At 40.0% G+C, this 23,220-nt stretch overlaps 1 protein-coding gene and 1 pseudogene across 6 annotated transcripts in view; both read left to right on the plus strand.

Annotated features, from left to right (window-relative positions):
* Window positions 1-23,220, plus strand: part of CASK (peripheral plasma membrane protein CASK) — a 225,635-nt gene that overhangs the window by 88,657 nt on the left and 113,758 nt on the right. The window lies entirely within an intron of this gene.
* On the plus strand, window positions 15,714-17,169 carry LOC135717453 (heterogeneous nuclear ribonucleoprotein L-like; annotated as a pseudogene).

Here is a 23,220-nt window from a genome sequence, read left to right on the forward strand (position 1 = left end):
TTTATTTAAATCTATAAGTGAACCGAGAAGTGAACTGATGGTCTGGGTTCCTCTGGTATATTTAAATAGAGGATGTTCTTGATGCACGTAATGTTGCGAACAACTTCAATGACCAGCAGTGCTCCCATTTTTTACAACAATCCAATGCCTACGAGATTGTGCCGAAGGTGTGCCGATGGATATGCCCAAGCTGAGCCGAATCTAATTTCGGCACAATGTGCTGAATGACTCACCCCTTGCAAAGATGTCATGTTGAAAAAAAAACTTAGAAACATAATTTAAATATGAATGATTGCCCGTTACACACCCGTTATGCAAAGCATTATGCAAATCGTAGAAGGTCGAGATTTTCCAATTCGTCATTGGGCGTGCTTAGTTCCACTAGAGCTGTCAAATTCAAGATAGTGGAATTTTTCAAAATACCACATTTTTTTAATTACAATTTTCCCACTATGCTTGCTGCGGAGGATGCAACATCTCATATTGAATTACCACGTCAAATCGAATAAGTATGGTCATTAGTTGTCAGCCTTTTCGTTCGTTCGTAGCCTCGCAAATTTCCGGTGACAAAAAGCGACCTTCTTTCCGAAAACCACCTCCATTAAACATTCTCTGTTTAATGTGCCTCCTCCAACCACCGAGCTTTTCCATCTGGATGCCCTACTAATTCCTTTTATTTCTTTCTCTCTTTACAGGTATGTTTAAAGAAAAGCGCCAATTTACTTACGGTCTGATAATGTTAATCTTCAGCGGAATGAGAAACTTCTCCTGCAAAGTGTGTAAGTCTCATACAGCCGAAAAGTGGCTCATTAGCTGATTTCTCTGTTCTAGCATTTTCCCCTCTTTTGCATTTCCTCATGTCAGTCACTGGGCATTTCATTTCCTTATTATTGTGCCCAAGGAAAGGACTAAAAAAAAAAGTATGAAATATCTCACATAAATTCTACCATTTCAACCAAACTGACAGACTAGCCGGCAGTTTGTCACGAAGCTGCCTCGTTTCCAGCTCGTACTCGTTTCTGGCGTTAGCATAATTTATGATAATGATGACGAGTGAAATGGCATGGCATTGGATGCTGAGGGGGCACACTCTTTGAGAGGTTGGTTCTTGGGTTGGTTGGGGGTCGTAACTTAAACGCAAATCAGAATAAGTGCACGAGAAGCTTTGCACGAGTGCCATTGTCACACAACTGCCGCTTCGTTTTGTTTGAAATGGGAGTGTGAGAGATTGTCAAACTTCATTTTGCTGGCAGTCGTCATGTCTCGGCGAGTGAGTGATGAATGAAGAGTCATGTTATGGTTTGAAGGTATGAAATTTATTACGCTCTGTGTGATTCTGAATGAAATTACAATTGAGTTTCGCTTGCCTGACTTCAAGCTGACAGTTCAAGGACCGTTGGCAGTTTTAGTTCGTCTACACGGCTAATGAGAGTAACTGAAATATGTGTTGGATTTGACTCACAATTGCAGAAAGTGGGGTTGCTTAAAATTGTCCCCGATTTTCGAGAAAGAACTTCTTGAATACGAGAGATATCGAGAGATATTTCGCTTAGTATATTAGTATACTTCTAGACTGAGTACAGTGTTGGTCGATATTCCTCATATTCAAGAAGTTCTAACTAATTTTACACTGAACAACCCCAGCTGTTGCAATTTGGACTCAAATTCGACTCAATTTTGAGTCAGTTTATTGGTTTAAGATGGTGGTACTTCATTCCATGCATTGTAAGAAAATATTCTACTTAAATGATTCCTTTTAAATGACTGTTAAACGCTGAACACACAGAGCTTTTGTTACCCCAAAATATTTAATATTCCTCCTACACTGTTCCAAAACATCATCCTCTGTTCGAATGAAACCTCGGACCATTATAATCGAATCATCGAAGCCACTTTTTTTAATGATAGATGCAGTTGTTTTGTAATCAGATAATGCTTCTCTCGAATACAGGATCAACATTGATACGAGAAGCGAAGTTGAAATACGTAATGCTCTCTGTAGAATCATTGGCATCCCGAATCAAAATGCATATGGTATTTGTTCAGTCCCATAATGCAAAACATCCAAAACGATGATGCAAATATTTCCATCGAACGTCATTTGCTGATCTAATCTGCAAAAGGGGTGAAAACATAGCCATCGCTATCAGAGGTAGAAACCAAAGATTGACTATTTCGTGGTGGAGGAAGTTTCCTCTACACTGAACGAAAACATCCGCAATACTTCGAATGATTATTGTATTGCTCGAACCCTTTAACAATATGCTGTCGAATTTTGGATTAATTCCTTACTGCCAGTAAAACATACAGGGCTCAGATTACTACAATTTAAGTATAAGATGACTTTCAAGTGCTTTAGATTACATTATTAATTCGATTGTTTACATTTCCTTTATGAATAGCCATGAGCAGATATTCATCATGGATACAAAAATTACTTGTCAATCTAGGGTTTCCACGCTTTACCAATGTTCGTATCACCTCTGATAGCGATCTGCTCAGAGCAGCAAATGACGTTCGATAGAATTATTTACATCATCGTTTTCAATGATTTTCGTTAAGAGGCTGAACCAATACCAAATGCATTTCAATTTAAGATGACTATCATTCTGCAGAGATCATAACGCATTCCAACCGAAGGCCTTATCCCTGCTCATAACAATGTTCATCCTGTATTCGAGAGGAAAATCCTCTGATTTCAAAACAACCGTCATCCGGTTGCAGCTACCATTCGAAAAGGCGATTTCGATGCATCGATTTGAATGGTCTGAGGTTTCATTCGAACAGAGAACGGTGGTTTGGTACAGTGTATAAGCAAACTATTCAATATGCAAATGTAATCAATCGAATTTTAAATCTAATTTAAAGAACTTGCAAGTCATCATATTCTTAAAGTCCTGTACAGGCATGGAGAATCATTTGCATTCATTTCGTGCATTCATTTACATTCATTTGGCCCTAACTTTTTTCATCAACAGAATTTCGAAAAATGGTGTATCGAGCTTTTGTAGGTTTTGTAATTAACTACAACTTTTGTAAACAACTTAAATCCGTATCTCTTATGTATGACGAACCAGAGCGAACAGAAGCCACTACTGTTGTTTTGTGAATGTATTTTACATTCACTGAAAAACAGTAACAAGTTCTGCCCGCTCTAATTCGTGATGCATAAGAGATACAGATTTGAATTATGGGCAAAAGTTGTTGCTAATAACAAAACCTACTAAAGCTCTATACATCATTTTGCGGAATACTGATGATGAAAAAAGTTAGAGGCATATGAATGTAAATGATTGCATGAAATGAATGTAAATGATTTTCCATGCCTGGTCATGTATGTATTAAAGGGTGATACGGTCAAAATTTGGTCAAATGAAAACGCGTGTAAATCGGTGAAATAGTTTATTTAAAAAATCAAATTAAATTTCTTTTTCAAGTTCAATTAGTATAAAATTCAGGAAAAATATTCAGTTAGGCTTCCGCTTTTCCAAATCCGAATTGCCGGGCCTTACGCTTGACCCCTGCCATCAGATTTTGTACAGCCACCTTGTCCACCTTCTTCGCCGCAGAAAGCCAGTTTGCCTTGAACTGCTGCTCGCCCTTAGTAGTTTTTTTGGTCTTCTTTAAGTTCCGCTTGACAATAGCCCAGTATTTCTCAATTGGGCGGAGCTCTGGCGTGTTGGGAGGGTTCTTGTCCTTGGGAACCACCTGCACGTTGTTGGCGGCGTACCACTCCATGGCCTTTTACCGTAATGGCAAGATGCCAAATCCGGCCAAAACAGTACGGAACAACCGTGTTTCTTCAGGAAAGGTAGCAGACGTTTATTCAAACACTCTTTTACGTAAATTTCTTGGTTGACAGTCCCGGAAGCTATGAAAATGCTGCTTTTCTAGCCACAGGTACAGATGGCTTGCCAAACCAGATATTTCTTTGCGAACTTTGACAGTTTCATGTGCTTGAAAACATCTGCTACCTTTCCCCTTCCTTTTGCCGTATAAAACTCCTGTCCCGGAAGCTGCTTGTAGTCGGCTTTGACGTAGGTTTCGTCGTCCATTACCACGCAGTCAAACTTCGTCAGCATCGTCGTGTACAGCCTCCGGGATCGCGCTTTGGCCGTCGTATTTTGTTTATCATCGCGATTTGGAGTCACTACCTTCTTGTAAGTCGATAGTCCGGCTCGTTTTTTGGCTCGATGCACGGTTGTAGACGATACACCCAGCTTATTTGCGGCATCTCGGAGAGAGAGGTTAGGGTTTCGCTTGAAACTACCGGCAACTCTCTTTGTCAGCGGCTTCCGGTTTTCGATTTCCCCCCGATCCAGACTTCCTGGCTGTCGACAAACGTTCCCTAAACACTTTAATTACATTTGTAACGGTTGATTTGGCAACTTTTAGCGATTTTGCCAACTTTGCGTGCGAGTAGCTCGGATTTTCGCGATGCGCGAGCAAAATTTTGATACGCTGCTCTTCTTGCTTGGACGGCATTTTGACAACTGAAGAGTGAATTCCAAAATCAAAATAGGAGCAACATTCTACACACACACACCTTCAAAATGAGGGGTGTTCAGGTTTTTTAAATGCAAAATTGAAAGAAATACGTCAAGTTGATATTGACCAAATTTTGACCGTATCACCCTTTACAGCCAATTTTCAAATAAATACCATCCTTTATTTGCATGACAGTCGTATGAATGCTCATTAGTTGATCACGAATTGAACCATAAGGCAATCATCGAGCAATGCAACGATCATTCAAAGTATTGCGGATGTTTTCGTTCAGTGTACCTATTCACACGGGCGACAATTGTGACAAAACTATCCTTCAAATATCAATTCACTTGTGGCTCTCGTAAAGTGAGAAAAATGGATGTAATGTCGGCCAAAATGCCCCTAATTTGGGCCCATACATAAATTCAGCAATCAACTAAATTTTCAATAGCGATCAAAACTATTCATTAGTACCGTCCCAATGACGCGCTCATCTAGATAAAATTGATAAATAGCAGATTTTTAGTGATGGGCCCAATCTTAGATCCATAGGCCAACATAAAAGCCATTTCCCCTATTCTCGATGAATGTGTAAAAGCACCTTTTTGACGTAGGACTACGTCTTTCGGGAAGGGTGCCAATCCAGGGAAATGTAACGAAAATTGGTCATACTTGGAATGCTAATAACCTGGCGAATAATCAATGGATTTTGATGATTTGTATGTCGATCGATTCGGCAGAAGTGGAAGTGTGAACGAATCGGTGTATCAAAAAGTGGGAGTTCACCAAGCGATGCTTGATGCGCTTCACACGGGTTTTCAATGGGCACTCACGCCATTAAAGCATGTTGCCCATATAAACTGCATAGAAAGCTTGCCTAGTGTACGCTAGTGTACACAAAAATAATATGGAGCCACTTTTGGATCCGAAGTTCCACTTCTGTTCTGTGCTAATACCTTATCCTGCAGAAGTCTATCCAAAAGCTTAATGGAGATCTTTGATTAACTGAAGGTATTTAAAATAATTTCTGATGTAGCTGATGTCTTGAGAACATATCCGGGAGACATGATTTAAAATGATAGACAGTTGAAGAACTTTTGAATAATACCTGATCAACCGGAAGTCTTGTAAAAATATCCAAAGAACTTTATGAAGATCTTTGATCAACTGATAGTCTTTGGAACAAAAACTACAAGAGACATCCCTACGGGGTTGTATGCAATGGCGACGTAGGACTACGTGATCTTATATAATAAATATTACTTTTTAACTGCAGCAGGAGCTTGTGTTTTGTGTAGGAATAGGAATTGAGCGGGGTTCTCTCTGTTTGTACTCTTTAGTATGACGCGTTTGACATATATGGCCCACAGAAACTCCCGAAGAGCTACTGATTCCGATCAATAGCGGTGCAGCTTCTTCTTCCTTCTATGGATGTCCATGTGGGTTGCAGCTCGCTGCTTGCAGACAGCTTTTCGTTGTGTACTGGAGAACAATGTTCAACGCCTCGTGCCGAAAGCACTGCTGCTGCTGCTGATGCCAACGGCAGGACATCACCACACACGATAATTGAAATTGAATCCGATCAGCGGTTAAGGTCAGCCTTGATCGCTAGTTGCTTGCGATGAGCCTTTCGTTGTGTACCACAGAACACCGCCACTCACCACGTGGTGATTGAATTAACACTTTTTGGTGAGACCGGATGTAATTCAACTTTGAAATCTGTGATAGCGAAAGCGCTTTTCGCAGGCAATCGGTGATAATCTTAATTATCATAGCAACAGTTGCACATTCGTGCATTTTTGAATAGTGACATTTTTTAAAAAGATAAAGTCTTAAATTAATCGATGCGTAGGAATATTTCTGATCGATTGGTGTAAAATTATTAAAATTGGTCTAGGGACAGCTGAGTTATTAACGTTCAAAATCTTTCATAATTTTGTTACATGTTCCATTTTCGGTTTTCACAAAGTGTACCCCCATTTAGAAATCAAAGACGTAGTCTTACGTCAAAATTCTGATCAGCCTGATATCTTGAGAGAATATTCGGATGACATGACATGAATAATTGAATAGTTGGAGATCTTCCGAATAATAATACCTGATCAGCCGGAAGTCTTGTAAAAAAATATCCAAAGAACTTTATGAAGATCTTTGATCAACAGAAGATCTTTGGAATAATTTCAGATGAACTTAATATATTGAGAGAAAGTCCAGGAGACATGCTTTGCATTGTTGGAAAGCTGGAGATTTTAAGCATTGTTCCTGATCAACCTGTAGTCTAGAGAAAAAAAACATACAAAGAGCTTTATTAAGATCTTTGATGAACTTAATGGTTTTGAAATATATTTTTAAACCAGATATCTTGAAATATTATCTCAGTAACTTTAAACTTATCCACAAAAACAATTAATACTGACTAAATAGTCGTTAACCGGATACGAATTTATGGAGATCTTTGATCAACTGAAGGTCATTGCAATAATTCCTGATCAATCTGCTATCTATAAAAAAAATATTTGAGATACGTGACTTGAATTGTTGGACAGTTTAAGATCTTCAGAACAATACTTGACCAACCTGAAGTCATCTAAAAAATATTTAAAGGACTTTATGGAGACCCTAAATCTACTGAAGTTCTTTGAAATATTTCTTGATAAACCCGATATCTTGAAAGAATATCGCAGAAACTTCTAACTTTTCCATAAATAAAAACAATTAATACTTATCGAAAAGTCGTTAACCGTAATCAAAAAGTATCCCAAGAAATTTATGGAGATCTTTGATCAACTGAAGGTTATTGCAATCATTTGTAATAATGGAGTGTTGGAGCTAAACCTGAAGTCTTGAAAATTAGTCCAAAGGGCATTATGGAGATCGTTGATCAACTGAAGGAATAATTCCTGATACGTGACTTGAATTGTTGGACAGTTTAAGATGTTTAGAACAATACTTGACCAACCTGAAGTCCTGAAAAAATATTTAAAGGACTTTATGGAGATCTTAAATCTACTGAAATTCTTTGAAATAATTCCTGGTAAACCTGATATCTTTACGAAATATCTGAGAAACGTGACTTGAACTGTTGGACAGTTGATGTACAGGAAGTATTGTAAAAATATCCAAAGAACTAAACGAAAAATACTCCAAAGATCTTTGATCAATTCCAGATCACCCTGATATCATTTAAAAAATAATTACGTGATATTCATAGAGCTTCCGAGATGTCCATGGAACCTTCGAGAGGTTCTAGAATTTCCAAGCAGTTCATAGAACTTCCGAGATGTTCATAAAACATCCTAGTAGTTCATAGAAGTTCTGAGCAGTTCATAGAACTTCCGAGATATTGACAGAACTACCAAAATTTTCATAGAATTTCAGCGATGTTTAAAGATCTTCTCGAGTGGTATTATTATAATTATCTTTATTTAAAACACTCTCATTAAACTTCCGAGCGGATAATAGAACTTCCAAGCAGTAAATCAAACTTTTGAGATGTTCATAGAACTTCCGAAATGTTCCTAGAAGTTTTGAGTAGTTCTCAGGACTTTCTAAAAATTTATATAATTTTCGAGATGTTAGTAGAGCTTCCCAGCAGTTCAGAGAACTTCCGAGTAGTTCAAAAAACTTCCGAGCAGTTCACAGAATTTTCAAGATATTCATAGAACTTCCAAGGTGCTCATATAACTTCAGAGATTTTCATTGAACTTCTGAGATGTTCATAGAACTTTCAAGATGATCATAGAATTTCCGAGCAGTTCATATATGTTCCGAAAAGTTTCTAGAACATCCAAAACTATCATAGAACTTCTGAGCAGTTCATGATACTTTCGGGATCAGCATGGAACTTCCAAGATGATCAATTGCCTTCCGAACAGTTCATAGAACTTCTAAGCAGTTCATAGATCTTCCGAGAATTCAATTAAACTTTCGAGCAGTACCTAGAGGTTCTAAACAATTCATAGAACTTCCGAGGCGTTCATAGAACTTCCAAAATGTTCATAGAACTTTCGAAATGGTCATATAATTTCCTGGATGTATAATTATTATTGTCTTTATTAAAAACACATTTCTCATTGAACTTCCGAGCAGTTCATAGAACTTCCGAGCAGTTAAAGGGTTATACGGTCAAAATTTGGTCAATATCAACTTGACGTATTTCTTTCAATTTTGCATTTAAAAAACCTGAACACCCCTCATTTTGAAGGTGTGTGTGTGTAGAATGTTGCTCCTATTTTGATTTTGGAATTCACTCTTCAGTTGTCAAAATGCCGTCCAAGCAAGAAGAGCAGCGTATCAAAATTTTGCTCGCGCATCGCGAAAATCCGAGCTACTCGCACGCAAAGTTGGCAAAATCGCTAAAAGTTGCCAAATCAACCGTTACAAATGTAATTAAAGTGTTTGGGGAACGTTTGTCGACAGCCAGGAAGTCTGGATCGGGGGGAAATCGAAAACCGGAAGCCGCTGAGACGACAAAGAGAGTTGCCGGTAGTTTCAAGCGAAACCCTAACCTCTCTCTCCGAGATGCCGCAAATAAGCTGGGTGTATCGTCTACAACCGTGCATCGAGCCAAAAAACGAGCCGGACTATCGACTTACAAGAAGGTAGTGACTCCAAATCGCGATGATAAACAAAATACGACGGCCAAAGCGCGATCCCGGAGGCTGTACACGACGATGCTGACGAAGTTTGACTGCGTGGTAATGGACGACGAAACCTACGTCAAAGCCGACTACAAGCAGCTTCCGGGACAGGAGTTTTATACGGCAAAAGGAAGGGGAAAGGTAGCAGATGTTTGAATAAACGTCTGCTGCCTTTCCTGAAGAAACACGGTTGTTCCGTACTGTTTTGGCCGGATTTGGCATCTTGCCATTACGGTAAAAAGGCCATGGAGTGGTACGCCGCCAACAACGTGCAGGTGGTTCCCAAGGACAAGAACCCTCCCAACACGCCAGAGCTCCGCCCAATTGAGAAATACTGGGCTATTGTCAAGCGGAACTTAAAGAAGACCAAAAAAACTACTAAGGGCGAGCAGCAGTTCAAGGCAAACTGGCTTTCTGCGGCGAAGAAGGTGGACAAGGTGGCTGTACAAAATCTGATGGCAGGGGTCAAGCGTAAGGCCCGGCAATTCGGATTTGGAAAAGCGGAAGCCTAACTGAATATTTTTCCTGAATTTTATACTAATTGAACTTGAAAAAGAAATTTAATTTGATTTTTTAAATAAACGATTTCACCGATTTACACGCGTTTTCCCTTGACCAAATTTTGACCGTATCACCCTTTAATAGAATTTTCGAGATGTTCAAAGACTTCCGAGAACTGAATAAAACTTCTGAGCAGTCGTGAAGCTTACAAGGCTTTCGAGAAATTCATATAAATATTGAGATCATAGTAGAACTCTAGACATGTTCATTGAACTTCCGAACAGTTCACAGAACTTCCAAGATGTTCATAGAATTTCCGAGGTATTAATTAAACTTCAGAGATTCTAATAGAACTTCCGAGATGTTCATGGAGCTTCCGAGATAAGCATATAACTTCCAAGATGATCATAGAACTTCCGAGGTGTTCAAAGAATTTCCGAGATGTATTATTATTATTGTCTTTATTAAAAACACATCTCTCATTGAGATTCCCAACGGTTCATAAAACTTCCGAGTAGTTAATAAAACTCTCGAGATGTTCATAGAACTGTCGAAATGTCCTTACAACTCTCGTGAAGTTCACTGTAATTTCGAGAAATTTATATAATTTTCGAGATGATAGTAGAACTCCAGAGATGTTCAAAGAACTTCCGAGCAGTGCACAGAACTTCCGAGCAGTTCACAGATCTTCCAAGATAATCATGGACCATCCGAGGTGTCCATATAACATCATAGATTATCATAAAACTTCTGAGATGATCATAGAATTTCCAAGCAGCTCATAGAACTTTCGAGAAGGTTAAAGAACTTCCAAAACTCTCATAGAACTTCCGAGATATTCATGGAACTTCCGGGATGAGCATGGAACTTCCGATATGATCATAGAACTTCCTAGCAGTTCATAGAACTTTCCAGTAGTTCACAAAACTTCCGAACAGTTCACAGAACTTCCGAGCAGTTCACAGATCTTCCAAGATAATCATGGACCATCCGAGGTGTCCATATAACTTCAGAGATTATCATTAAACTTCTGAGACGATCATAGAATTTCCAAGCAACTCATAGAACTTTCGAGAAGTTTAAAGAACTTCCAAAACTCTCATAAAACTTCCGAGATATTCATGGAACTTCCGGAATGAGCATGGAACTTCCGATATGATCATAGAACTGCCTAGGAGTTCATAGAACTTTCCAGTAGTTCACAAAACTTCCGAACAGTTCACAGAACTTCCGAGCAGTTCACAGATGTTCCAAGATAATCATGGACCATCCGAGGTGTCCATATAACTTCAGAGATTATCATACAACTTCTGAGATGATCATAAAATTTCCAAGCAACTCATAGAACTTTCGAGAAGTTTAAATAACTTCCAAAACTCTCATAGAACTTCCGAGATGTTCATGGAACTTCCGGAATGAGCATGGGACTTCCGATATGATCATAGAACTTCCTAGCAGTTCGTAGACTTCCGAGAACTGAATAGAACTTCCGAACAGTACCTAGAGCTTCTGAAGAGTTCATAGAACTTCTGAGGTGTATTATTACTATTATCTTGTGAGCGTTTCACAGAGCTTCTGAGCAGTTCACAGAACTTCCGAGATGTTCATAGAACTTTCGAGGTGTTCATATAACTTCAGAGTTCTCATTGAACTTCTGATATGAACTTCCGAGATTATCATATAGTTTTCGATCAGTTCATAGAACTTCCGAGCAGTTTATAGAACTTCCAAAACTCTCATAAAACTTCTAAGTTATTCATGGAACTTCCGGGGTGAGCATGGAACTTGCGATGTGATCATAGAACTTCCGAGCAGTTCATAAAAATCCCAGCAGTTCGTTGAACTTCCGAGAATTTAATAGACTTTGCGAACAGTACCTAGAGCTTTTGAACAGCTCATAGATTTTCCAAAATGTATTACTATTATTGTCTTTATTAAAAACACATCTCTCATTAAACTTCCGAACGGATTATAGAACTTCCGAGCAGTTAATATAACTTTTGAGATATTCATAGAACATTCTATATGTCCCTAGAACTATCGCGCAGTTCACAGGACTTTCGAGAAATCCATTTAATTTACAAGATGAAAGTATAATTCCAGAGAATTAACGAGCAGTTCACATTACTTGTGAGCAGTTTTACAGAACTTGCGAGATGTTCATAGAACTTCCGAGATGATCATAGAATTAATGAGCAGATCAAAGAACCTCCCGGTAGTTCATAGAGCTTCCGAAAATTTAATATAGCTTCTGAACAGTCATAGAACTTCCGAGGTGTTTATAGAACTTTCTAGATATTCATAAGAACTTCCGTCAAGTTCACCACAAGTGCTTGTCTTGAATTTCTAGAAGTCATCGAGAGGAGTGATTGTTTACAAAAGCTGATAGGCTCTTATTCTAGATGTATCTAGATTCTCTCAACTGTCTTGTCTTGTTTTTTTTTCATTTTTATTGAAATGAAAATCAGCGTCACCAAAGATCATTCAGTTTGGCCGGCAAAGGACTTCCAAAACTCTCATATAACTTCCGAGATGTTCATGGAACTTCCGGGATTTTTTCCCTTGATTTGCTTTCCGTCGATCTTGTTTTCCGTATTGAGTACCAATGCTACCGACGCCCGGGAGGCAGCTCCCACACCTGGACCCTACCTATCGACCCATCAACTCATGAACCGGGGACCAACGGCTTTACTTCCCTTCCAAAGGAAGGCGTGATCACAGATTTGATGCCTCAGAAAATCCCAGGCCCTTTGGGGTACCGGCGCCGCTTAACTTCCGAGAAGATCATAGCCCTCAAGAGCAGTTCAGAGGACTTCCCAGCAGTTTATAGAACTTCAAATAACTGAATAGAGTTTCTGAAGAGTTCATAGAGCTTCCGAGGTGTTCATAGAACTTCCGTCAAGTTCACCAAACCCCAACGTTTCCCCGAAGAATTCCTCTTTACTATAGACTCAAACCAATTTTGTGTCGCTTTAAAATCGTTCCGTGTTAACACTACGGACACGCAACATCGCTTATAAAAAGATTGTCGTAAAAAATGCCGATGAGAAACCCGTAACAGAGGAACACTCACCTGGTTACTCAGTGCAAATCCCCGAGCCGCCTTTGTTGTCATCCACTCATCGTTCTAATTGGGAGAGAATAGATAGAGCTAGATAGAGCTAGAATAATGGCCCAAGAGCTTTTGTAAACAATGACTGGGCATGTCATGAATTACTAGAAATCATCGAGAGAAGCTATTGTTTTCAAAAGCTGATAGGCCTATAAGGTAGAGCGCTACTTCGTCGTAATCGTCCATTTCCGTTCTATCGAGCAATAACATCAGTATAATCAATGATTTCACCGTTCACAAATCAGTAATACGTTTGTACAGATGCAGTAGTTCATAAGCTACAACACGAAGCCTATTAGAGCGTATTGTGTGAATATTTACACTCATTGTTCTCAAAACAAAAGAAGCGCTCCTAGCGAACACGCTTTATCTACCTTCAGCCGTAGGACGAAAAAAATCCAATGGCTTTTCAATGCGTTTGGATGGAATTGAAACTCGTAGGATGAATTTGGAATCAAGAAGCAGTGCTACATTTTTAACAATATCTCAACAATGGTGGATCTTTATCAAATTCAACGGTTCTTATGGAAAGGGGAATACATTTAGAAGTCATCTTTGATAGAAACATTTCATTTATTGTTAAAAACGGTTCAAGAAAAAGAGGTAAAGCGTGGGTTGTGCTTAGTAGGATAGAAATTAGATCAAAAACCCTATACTAGATGTATCTAGATTTCATCTCTTATTATTGTCTTGCTTGTTCATTTGTATTGAAATCAGCGTCTCCAAAGCTCATTCAGTTTGACCGGGAGAGACCTTTTCAACTACGTGACTGATAACTTTGCGAGAGAGTGAGTGAATTCAAGCGGAGTGGATTGCCTCCCCATGAGTGACCGATTATTTTCCCAAGTAACCATGGTATATTATTTCTTTCGTTATTAGTTTTGGATATATTCAGTGTTTGTAAAATCTGATGAGACCCTATACAGCCAAACAGGCGAAATAACGTGCTTATTATAACTTCCCAAGAAACATTTATGGTTTTATGAGGGTTTTGTGGACCATGATTTGGGTTGGGTTGTTTGCCTGGATTGAAATTTACCGTGGAATATAATGTGAGAAAAAGATACGAATTGAATTGGCTTGTTGCTTCCGAATTATTCTTTTCACATTCGAGAATGGTATACTTTGGTCAGCAATCACTGTTTAAAATTCAATCAATGTAAAGACTAGTATAAAAGAGCAAAAATACAAATAATTCCCATCCAAACAGTCAACGCTCCACGTATTGAAAAGCAACAATTCAAACAGAAATGTTTTTCCTTGAAAAAAAAAGATCATAAATCAACATTATCTGACTGCATACCAACGTCCCTGTGTTCATCATCCTAGCAACTTCAACCCAACACGCGTTGGGCACCATCTCATCCATAATAAATAATTCACACCGCCAAAAAAAAACAGCCCTAGGTATTTTCATAACAATGGAAAACAGAAAAAATAAGCTCCAAATCCCCGCATTGTGTACGCAGCGGGTCATTAGCAGCACCCGCCATAGCGCCATTACCGCCGCAGTCAGTCAGTGTGAAAAATGTGTAGGAATATTAATTTGCATTCCTGATGATGGGAGAGGCAATGCCTTTGGCTGCACACCAACATCAGTCTGGCACGTGGAAAAATATTCCAACTTTCTTTCACAACCACCACGACCATCACCATCAAGGCTGCGGGGCAAGAATAAAATCAACAACGTGGCTTTAGCGGCTACTTATTTTAACCGTGTGCTTTCTCTGGTAAAGTGACTGAAACGATCTTGACCATACACTCAATAATAAATGAAATCAAAAAAGCTTAAAAAGTATGCAAATTTCCGCTTCACCTTTTTGAGTCCGAGACATGATTACTTCGGCAGTATGCCTGATTGAATTCAAAATAATCACTTGGGATAAAAATTTATCTTTTTGGGATTAAATTTTATTCTTTTAGAATATTATTATATCACAGACAAACAGACGTAACTCTTCATTGTGTATCTTCGTTCATGCATTTAACGGTTGATTTGAATATTATCAGTTCCGCGAACTACTCGCCGCAGCGCTGGCATCGGATCACTTTGACGTTTCTATATATTCTATAGAAATTTTATGCAATATTGTTAACGAGTTAGCGAGCAAGCTTGTTTTCCGCGAGAAGCCAGATAGATGTCGTTACTGAGGTTATATGTTTTGAGATACTATGTTTTCAAGAACAAGTTTTTCAAAGAGTTACATCTGTTTGTCTGTGATTATATAATCAAAAAAGATTAAAATTCAATCATAAAAGATTGAAATAGAATCAAATTTATTCAAACAAGATAACTTTCAATTGAATCATTTTTGATTAAGCTCAGATGACTATTTTTTGCAAGAGATATCTATTTTTTAATCATTCGATATGATTAAACTGAGTTTAATGTAAAATTTATTAAATTTTGAACAAAATGAGAATAGTTTGATTTTACAGTGTAATTTTTTAGTTTTTGGAAATTTAAAATAACGGCGATGCCCAAATGAGACCAAAACTGGTGCAGTCACCTTAGTGTTAATTTATTCCGAGTAAAGGCGTCAGATGACAAAGCTTCTTAAAGCTGGATCGCGCGAGTACGCTGTACAGTGGGCGACACCAAGGGGTGGTCATTCTACACACTTATTTTGCGCCAACTTTTTTCTCAATGTGCCGCAGCTGTGCCGGCAGTGCCGAGAAGTCATTGAACTGACTTTTGTTTGCTTTTGAATAATGCCTTGTTTGGCAAACCGGTATTTTAACAGCGCTTGTTTTTGTTTTCTTTTTTCGAAATCTGAGATGACTCGGGAGTAGGAAGAACATTTTCGCTCTGAGATACGGACCTTGCGGGTGGAGTTTCACCTAGTACGAGTCTACGTTGAGTGAGGAAAAGTTCCAGGTTTTTCAACAGCGGTAATTATCGTAGGCTGTCCTGAGTGATAAGTAAAGCATTTTTCTTGCCCGTGTGTGCTAGTAAGCAAAGCTCAATTTCAATGATCATGTCGTATAACGGAAACGGTGCCGGCGGTGGCCATGACGCACCGCACAACAAGCGCCTCTGTACCGGCCAGGAGATGATCGAGAGGGTTCCGCTCAATAGTCGGAACAACAACAACATCAACGTAACAGATGAGCCTCGGCGAAAGTGCGAGGGTAGCAACCCGGCCCAACCATATCCTGTTGTTCACCATCATTAATCCAGTCTATCCTATTACAGTGGACGTTCTATATACCATCTGCTCACGAAACGGACAAGTGCAAGATATTCAAGAATGGAGTCCAAGCTATGGTTGAGTTTGACAGCATTGAATCTGCCACCAGAGCCCGCGATGGCTGTGACATCTACTCCGGTTGCTGCACACTGAAGATCAACCATGTCAAGCCAGAAAAACTCAATGTTTACAAAAACGACACGGACTCCAGTTGGGACTACACATTGGAAGCAGCCGTCTCCAAGGATACCTGCAAAGGATACCATCTTCGGCAGAAGGCCCACCCCGTACAACAACCGTTAATCATTAATTAGTCAACCATGGTCCAAAACTAGCCCTTCTGGGAGCCGGCGGAGGAAACGAATTTGCACCGAATTTTTCACCGCCAGAGTTTCATCCGTCGCAAAACTGCAAACCAACACTGGCCGGAACACACGTCGGACTGATGAAGGACGCACCGCTGACTCGAAACGGACCAGCCAACTTCATTCAACAGGCGCAGCAACAGGGCGCAGAGGTGATGGTCTACGGACTCGATAACAACACAGCCATCATCAATAAGCTGTTCAATCTGTTCTGCCTGTACGGAAATGTTGTCAGGATAAAGTTCCTGAAGATCAAAGAGCACCCAGCACTTGAACAACATTCCAATCGGAAATGATGGTAGCAAAATTCAGATTGCATTTTCCAAGCAGAACTACTTGTCAGAGTCCACCAACCCATACACCTTGCCGTACAATTCGATCAGCTTCAAGGACTGCAGCGCCTCCAAGAACAATCGCTTCCTTTCCCGAGCAAGATTATCCACTTTTTCAATTCCCCACCCGGTATGTCCGAGGATCTGCTGCTGACTGCATTCACCACCAAGGACTGTCACCCGTCGCAAGTGCGAATGTACCCGCTGAAATCGGAACGTTCCTCCTTCGGATTGGTCGAGTTCCCGAGCATTTCCCTGGCGGTGTACGCCATCATGAAGTGCATCCACAGCGCGATCGATCACAAAGGCACAACATTCCCGTTCATTATGAAGCTGTGCTTCTCCTCGTCCATGACGATGAACGGTGCGTGAAGCAACGAGATCATCGAAAACATGGGCTTGGACACATCACTAGCACCTGGCAACCCAATGTAGGCAGCGGCCGCGATAGCCTCCACCGTGGCAGCAGCGTCCAGTGGTGTGACGCCCATTTCGGTGACGGGCTACTGTCTCAAATCCGAACACGATGAACCAATGTAAGATGGAGTCCATGTCCTTAGAAGGAAAGCAAAAGTAACGACGATACTGTTGAGATTCACAGTTGTGTTTAAAAAAAAAATATTATGGTTTTTGATCTAATTTCCGTTCTACTAAGCACAGCCCGCAGCACAGCTCTACCTCTCTTTTTTGAAAAGATTTGAACAAAACATGGAATTGTTTCATTCATTCAAAGATAACTTCTAAATTTATTCGTCTTTCCATACCGTTGGGTTTGATAAAGAGTTAAACAATTTTGAGATATTATTAAAAATCTAACACTCCTTTTTGATTCTAAATTCGTCTTACGAGTTTCAAATCCGTCTGAACGCATTAAAACGCCATTTGATTTTCTTCGTCCTACTGATGATGGTAGAAACAGTGATTCGCTTTTTTTTAGAACAATGAGTGTAAATATTCATACAATGCGCTGTAATTGGGTTTATGTTGTGGCTTATGAACTAACGGATCGGAACAAATGTATTATTGATTTGTGCACGGTGAAATCATTGGTATTATTGATGATTTCTGCTCGATAGAATGGAAATATGCGATTACGACAAAGTAGCTCAGTTCAGTGTAGCCAGTAATCAAAACAGACCTAACAAAACCTGGACAAATTTCTATAAGCCTTTGAAATGAGTCACAAAAGGCTTCCTGCGGTTAGTTTCATGGCTAAAAACCATTTTCAATTTGTTTTGAACAGCTATTCAGAAGGTGACATTTTAATTGTTAAAAAATTAACACTCCAAACACGATGTCTGCAAGTGATTGTACCGACGATCTTCTACTTATTGAGTAGGCAAAAAGGGTCGGCTCTAGGCCACCAAGCCCCTTATATTACAAAACAATTAGGCAGGAACAAATCACAAGTTTTTCTTTTGTCCCTCGATGCTCGCACCAGTCAAGGAGGGGGGGGGGTTAACTTAAAAATAAACCATTAAAAATAAAACATTTCAAATTAGTTTAACATTACATCCAAACCGTATATTTCAAACGCTATCATTTTTTCTTAGCCTTCGTTTAGCCTTATACTTCTTTGAAGCAGTGATTTTTGACACTAATGCACAGCAGGAGCCACAAATGTTGACTTTATTATGTGTTACACTCGTAAAACATTTCACGCAAAAGTTTTTGTATCCTTTCAAAGAAGAACATTGGTAATAATGTAGATGAATAAGACTAAAGCAATTGATTTTTAGGTATTGATAAATTCCGGGTAAACCATCAAGCGGAATACCACAAACGTATCAATTCTTTAAAAAAAAAAACGTTCTGTTTTCGATAGTTCCTCCCTATCCAAATATAACATGGCAGAACAGGATACCCAAATTGACATGAAAATACCTACTTTGGGAATTTTGAACTCAATTTTCTCAACAATTGTGCATCCTTCAAAAAATGTATCATCACGTATGGATTCAGCAAAGGTCCATTCTATAAAATCCAAGCCAATTTTCAAGGATCGGAGCCGAAATTCAACTTGGCAGAACAGTAAGCGCAGATAAGCCACGTAAATTTAAGCGCAGGTAAGCCACGGACGCGTAGACATTTTAGTTGGATGTTGTTCAACTCTGTTGCTGTGGTATTATTCTGGTAGTATCTAGGCATCTGTCATTTATTCCATTCCTTGGTCACTATTGGCGCATCCCACGCTACTCAAGAACGCCAGATTTCTTAAATCAGGATCTCCCCCTGCGTAGACAATTGTCCATACCAAATTTTTTAAATTTGTATGGGCCGTGGATAGTTGAAAACCCCCTAACCTGTCTACGTATTTTATGAACAACCCCTAAGGAGTAATGAGCAGAGGTGGGAGGTAGAACAAACCTTCAAATGTTGCTGTATTCGTAAATATCGAAAACGCATATAGGGACGTCATTGTAGGGAGCGATGCTTGACGTTATGTTCGTTAAGCGGCTGCATCCCAGTTACTTACTTACCAATCAGGCTAAGGCCTTGTTGTCCTCTGCTGTCCGAAGAAGTCGTCTCCACTCAACTAGATCCATGGCCACACTTCGCCTTCGTGCAATGGGGACGATGGATGGTCCTCCCAGCAGCTGGTGCAATTCGTGGTCCATTCGCCTCCTCCACGTTCCGTCATCCATCTGCACTCCACCGTAGATGGTACGCAACACCTTCCGTTCAAAAACACCAAGGGCGCGTTGGTCCTCCACTAGCATAGTCCAGGTCTCATGGCCGTAGAGGACCACCGATCTAATCAGCGTCTTGTAGACAGTCAACTTCGTGCGGCGGCGAATTTAATTCGACCGGAACGTCCTCCGAAGCCCAAAGTCCTGCATCCCAGACTATGCGCAATATTGGAAGGTACCACGACCGAGGATAGCTGATATCGAGCTCGTCAGGGGACAGCTATTGTATCCTTTCTGTTCGTACTCACGAAGCTTCTCGGTGAACGCGTTCGCTAGATCAGGTTCCTTTAATAGCTTCTTCTCCAGACACAGCAATCTCTTCATGGCCATTTGCTTGTTGTTGGGCAGCTCCACGTCGTCATACTTCCACAGTTATCCCGTTTCATATCGGTTCCCATTCATCCTCGTTTGCGACTTCAATATCTGGATCGCCCGATCATCATCCTTCGACAGTAGAGGCTTCTCTGGCCTCACTAAACCTGTGTTCTCCAACGAAAAATAGTCCTTCACTGAATTGTGCAGCCGTAAACTAGCCTTCATGACTGTCAATTCCGATGAGTATTCTTGGAGAGACGTTCCAGTACGAATCGATTGGTAGACCCCCGAAGTAAGAAGAAGTACTTGCTGCTCCGCCGTCCGGTTCAGACAGAGATGGTTAGGTTTCCCCTGCAGCTTTAGCTCCTTAAGCAGATTATGCTCCATCAACGTTGCTGACAAACCATCGACCAAAAAGGCGTACGTCTTAACGGACATGCCACGTCTATGGATTGTTACTGAAATATATCGAAAAAAAGGATCTTCCCGGTGTGGCTTACGTGCGTGTTGGAGTTCTGTGATGATTCTCCTTCACTCACCTGGGTCGTTGCTGGTGAAACTCCTGCTTGATATCTTGAGTCATCATGCAGAAGCTCGTGATGCATATACGAGCACCCGTTCCTCCCGCACGGATTCTTCACCTCATAGGTTCCAAAATGATTCTTGAGGCCAGGGCTCTACATTTTCGAAGCACTAAAATGAACTCGAATTTTGTTTCTCTCATACAAACGTGTTCAACGCTTCATTTCTATAACGTCTAGCTAGACTATCAGCAAGAAACGAAAATGAAAAAGAAGGACGCTTAGAAGGAAAGGCTGGCTCTGGATCTTCTCGTCGTTGCTTTGCTCATCGCTTTCAATGTAACTAACGGCGATTTTCTATATAGTTGAAGATGCTAATTTCAAATAACAGACTGTAGTGGTAATTTTTATACGATAGATGGAGTAGATGAAAGCATAGAGTTGATAGTTCCGTTAGAGTACGGCAGTGTGAAGATTGCATATAGGTATTAGAATAGCGAGCTAGGACAACTTTTAAGGAAGGTACAAATCGGTTTTTTCATCTCTCTTTACCAAACTCCCCCTTTGGAGAGGGATGGTGAGGGGAAAAATATAAATTCCAGAATCAATTAGACGCTTTCAGACTTTCATTTGAGTTATATAATAAAATTATTCTGTCTCATAACACTATTCGTAATGGTTATACGTGGAATTACCCGTAGTTTAGGTAAAATGTTTGTGAGTACCACGATGTGAGGCTTTGGTTCTCAGTTCAGCCAGCTGAATTTAATTCATAAAATTAAAATTACCTACTAGGTGCTGTGTGTAGTATGTTGTCAAGAATTAAATTGTCAGCCTGATCTTACAGACATATTCTGGTACTGCATCAAATAGTAAGGGCTACATCGACTATTATTACAAAAATCCATCTCATCAAAGTTGCTTGATTCTTTGCTGTTCATACTTTTTAAAAAAGTTACAGTTTAAACATATTTTCTGCAGTATTTTACCCAAAATTTAACTCAATTTTTGTAATTCTGTGTGATGGATATTTAAACATTTTGTGAACATTGTGCCAAGAAAAGTTTACTTGTTGATGCTAACAAGTTATTTGCTTTAAATAATTTATTTAGACATGTAACTTTCTGGTACTTTCAATAAATTCCAGATGATTATACCACAGACAAACAGACGTAATACTTTGAAAAAGTTTTTCTTGAAAACATAGTATCTCAAAATATAGGACCTCAGTAACGACATCTCTCGGGCTTCTCGTGGAAAACAAGCTTGCTCGCTAGCTCGCAAACAATATTGCGTGAAAGTTCTTTAGAATGTATAGAAACGTCAAAGTGATCCGATACCAGCGCTGCGGCGAGTAGTTCGCGGAACTGATCATATTCAAATCAACCGTTAAATGCGTGAACGAAGATACACAATGAAGTGTTACGTCTGTTTGTCTGTGATTATACTGACCGATTTTTACGGGAGATTGGCACATCAATTTGGACAGGACTTTTTAGAGCATTCCAGATTTTTCCAGATTTTATATTTTAACTGGTCCTAATTTTTCTGAAAATGACCTGGCAACGCTGGCGACGGGAGACACAGAGACGATTGAACATTTTGACAGTGAGCATGCATAAGGGCGAATACGCGATGATCGATTCTCTTCATCGATTTTCTCTTTGCATTGCTACAGCTAAGCGAAACAATTTTCTAGAATTTGTTCAATGCAGAGTAGTAACAGGTTGTATTGGCTATCAAAAGCAACAGCAAACGCACCGAGAAACGTTAAATCTAGCGAGTTATTAACAAAAGAGAAAATCGACGAAGAGAATCGATCATCGCGTATAGGCCCTTATGCATGCTCACTGTCGATTTGTTTGTGCACGCCAACTGAGGTTCTAGAATGCTGCGAAGCTGTTCGATTTTAACAGAAAAAGAAAGCCAGTAGTTGCTTCGTCGCATCGATTTGGTCGATTGAAGCTGATATTGTGACGCCCTGCTTGAGACACTTGCGGCACAGCTTGATGCTGGAACTTCTTGCAAGCAGTTTCACTATTGCAGCTTCCATGACAGACGAGACAACCTTTGTTGATCGGCTTCTGCACTGGTTTCGACGACGAATCGATGTCAGAATTTAGATACACGTTCACGTCTTCTTTTCTGTTACGTTTCTCCGTATTCGTTGTACTTATCGGCGCGCTAGAGGGTATAGTAACCACATACGCTGCTTTCACTAGCTTTCCAACCATACCCTGAAGTCTGAGAAAAGTGTCACGGACGCATACGTTTGTCGCTGCATGGCCCAATTCAGTTTAATCGTCGACGGCAACCGATCAACTAACTCTTGGAGGAGCGCCACATTGCACAGTTGCTTTTCCAGTCCGCAGGCCTTGATGGTCGCACACATGTTCTGAACGGGTGCGGTCGCAACAATGACTTTCAATTGAGAGTAATGGTTGACAGCTTCGTCGTCGTTTGACGATTTTTGATTGAAAAATTTACTCTAGTCCTATGCAGGGCTGTCATCTGATCACTCATGCGCGCAATGTACTGATTTCCTGAAATAAACAAAGTGAGAATCAAGCAAACACAAAGTTTGCTTGTCTTTCACCCTGCGTAAGTGTAAAGCAGCGGAGAAGAGAAGACAGACACACACCAAGAAATAACGAAAGCTCAATGTGCAGTCATCGCTCCGACGGCTCCGGCACAAAGAGCGCCACTCAGTGTAGGGTTGCAAATGGGAAACCTATTATAATGACAATATTCTTCTTCGTTATGCCGTTCTTCATCTCCTATGCATGCAGTCGTGGTAAGCAAAGTCTGCAAAGAACTCAAAGAAGACATTAGCGCCGCACGGAGTGTACCGCTCATTGTGTGGATCGCTTTCTCACAGATTAGTTGAAAAAGAGTGTGCGAAGTAAATTGGACAACCACACACTCTTTAGTGAACCCTACACGATTGCTTTTATTGACAATAATCGTATTGTCAATACATGCTATATTGACGTCAATATATCGAGATTGACAATATTTCTGAATTCACATCATCAATATTATTGTCAATAATTCCCCTTCACGTC

Source organism: Ochlerotatus camptorhynchus, unplaced genomic scaffold (genome assembly GCF_037179485.1).
Source record: "Ochlerotatus camptorhynchus isolate MF236.1 unplaced genomic scaffold, CSIRO-AGI_Acam_v1.1 ptg000056l, whole genome shotgun sequence".
In the NCBI taxonomy this organism is placed as follows: Eukaryota; Metazoa; Arthropoda; class Insecta; order Diptera; family Culicidae; genus Ochlerotatus; species Ochlerotatus camptorhynchus.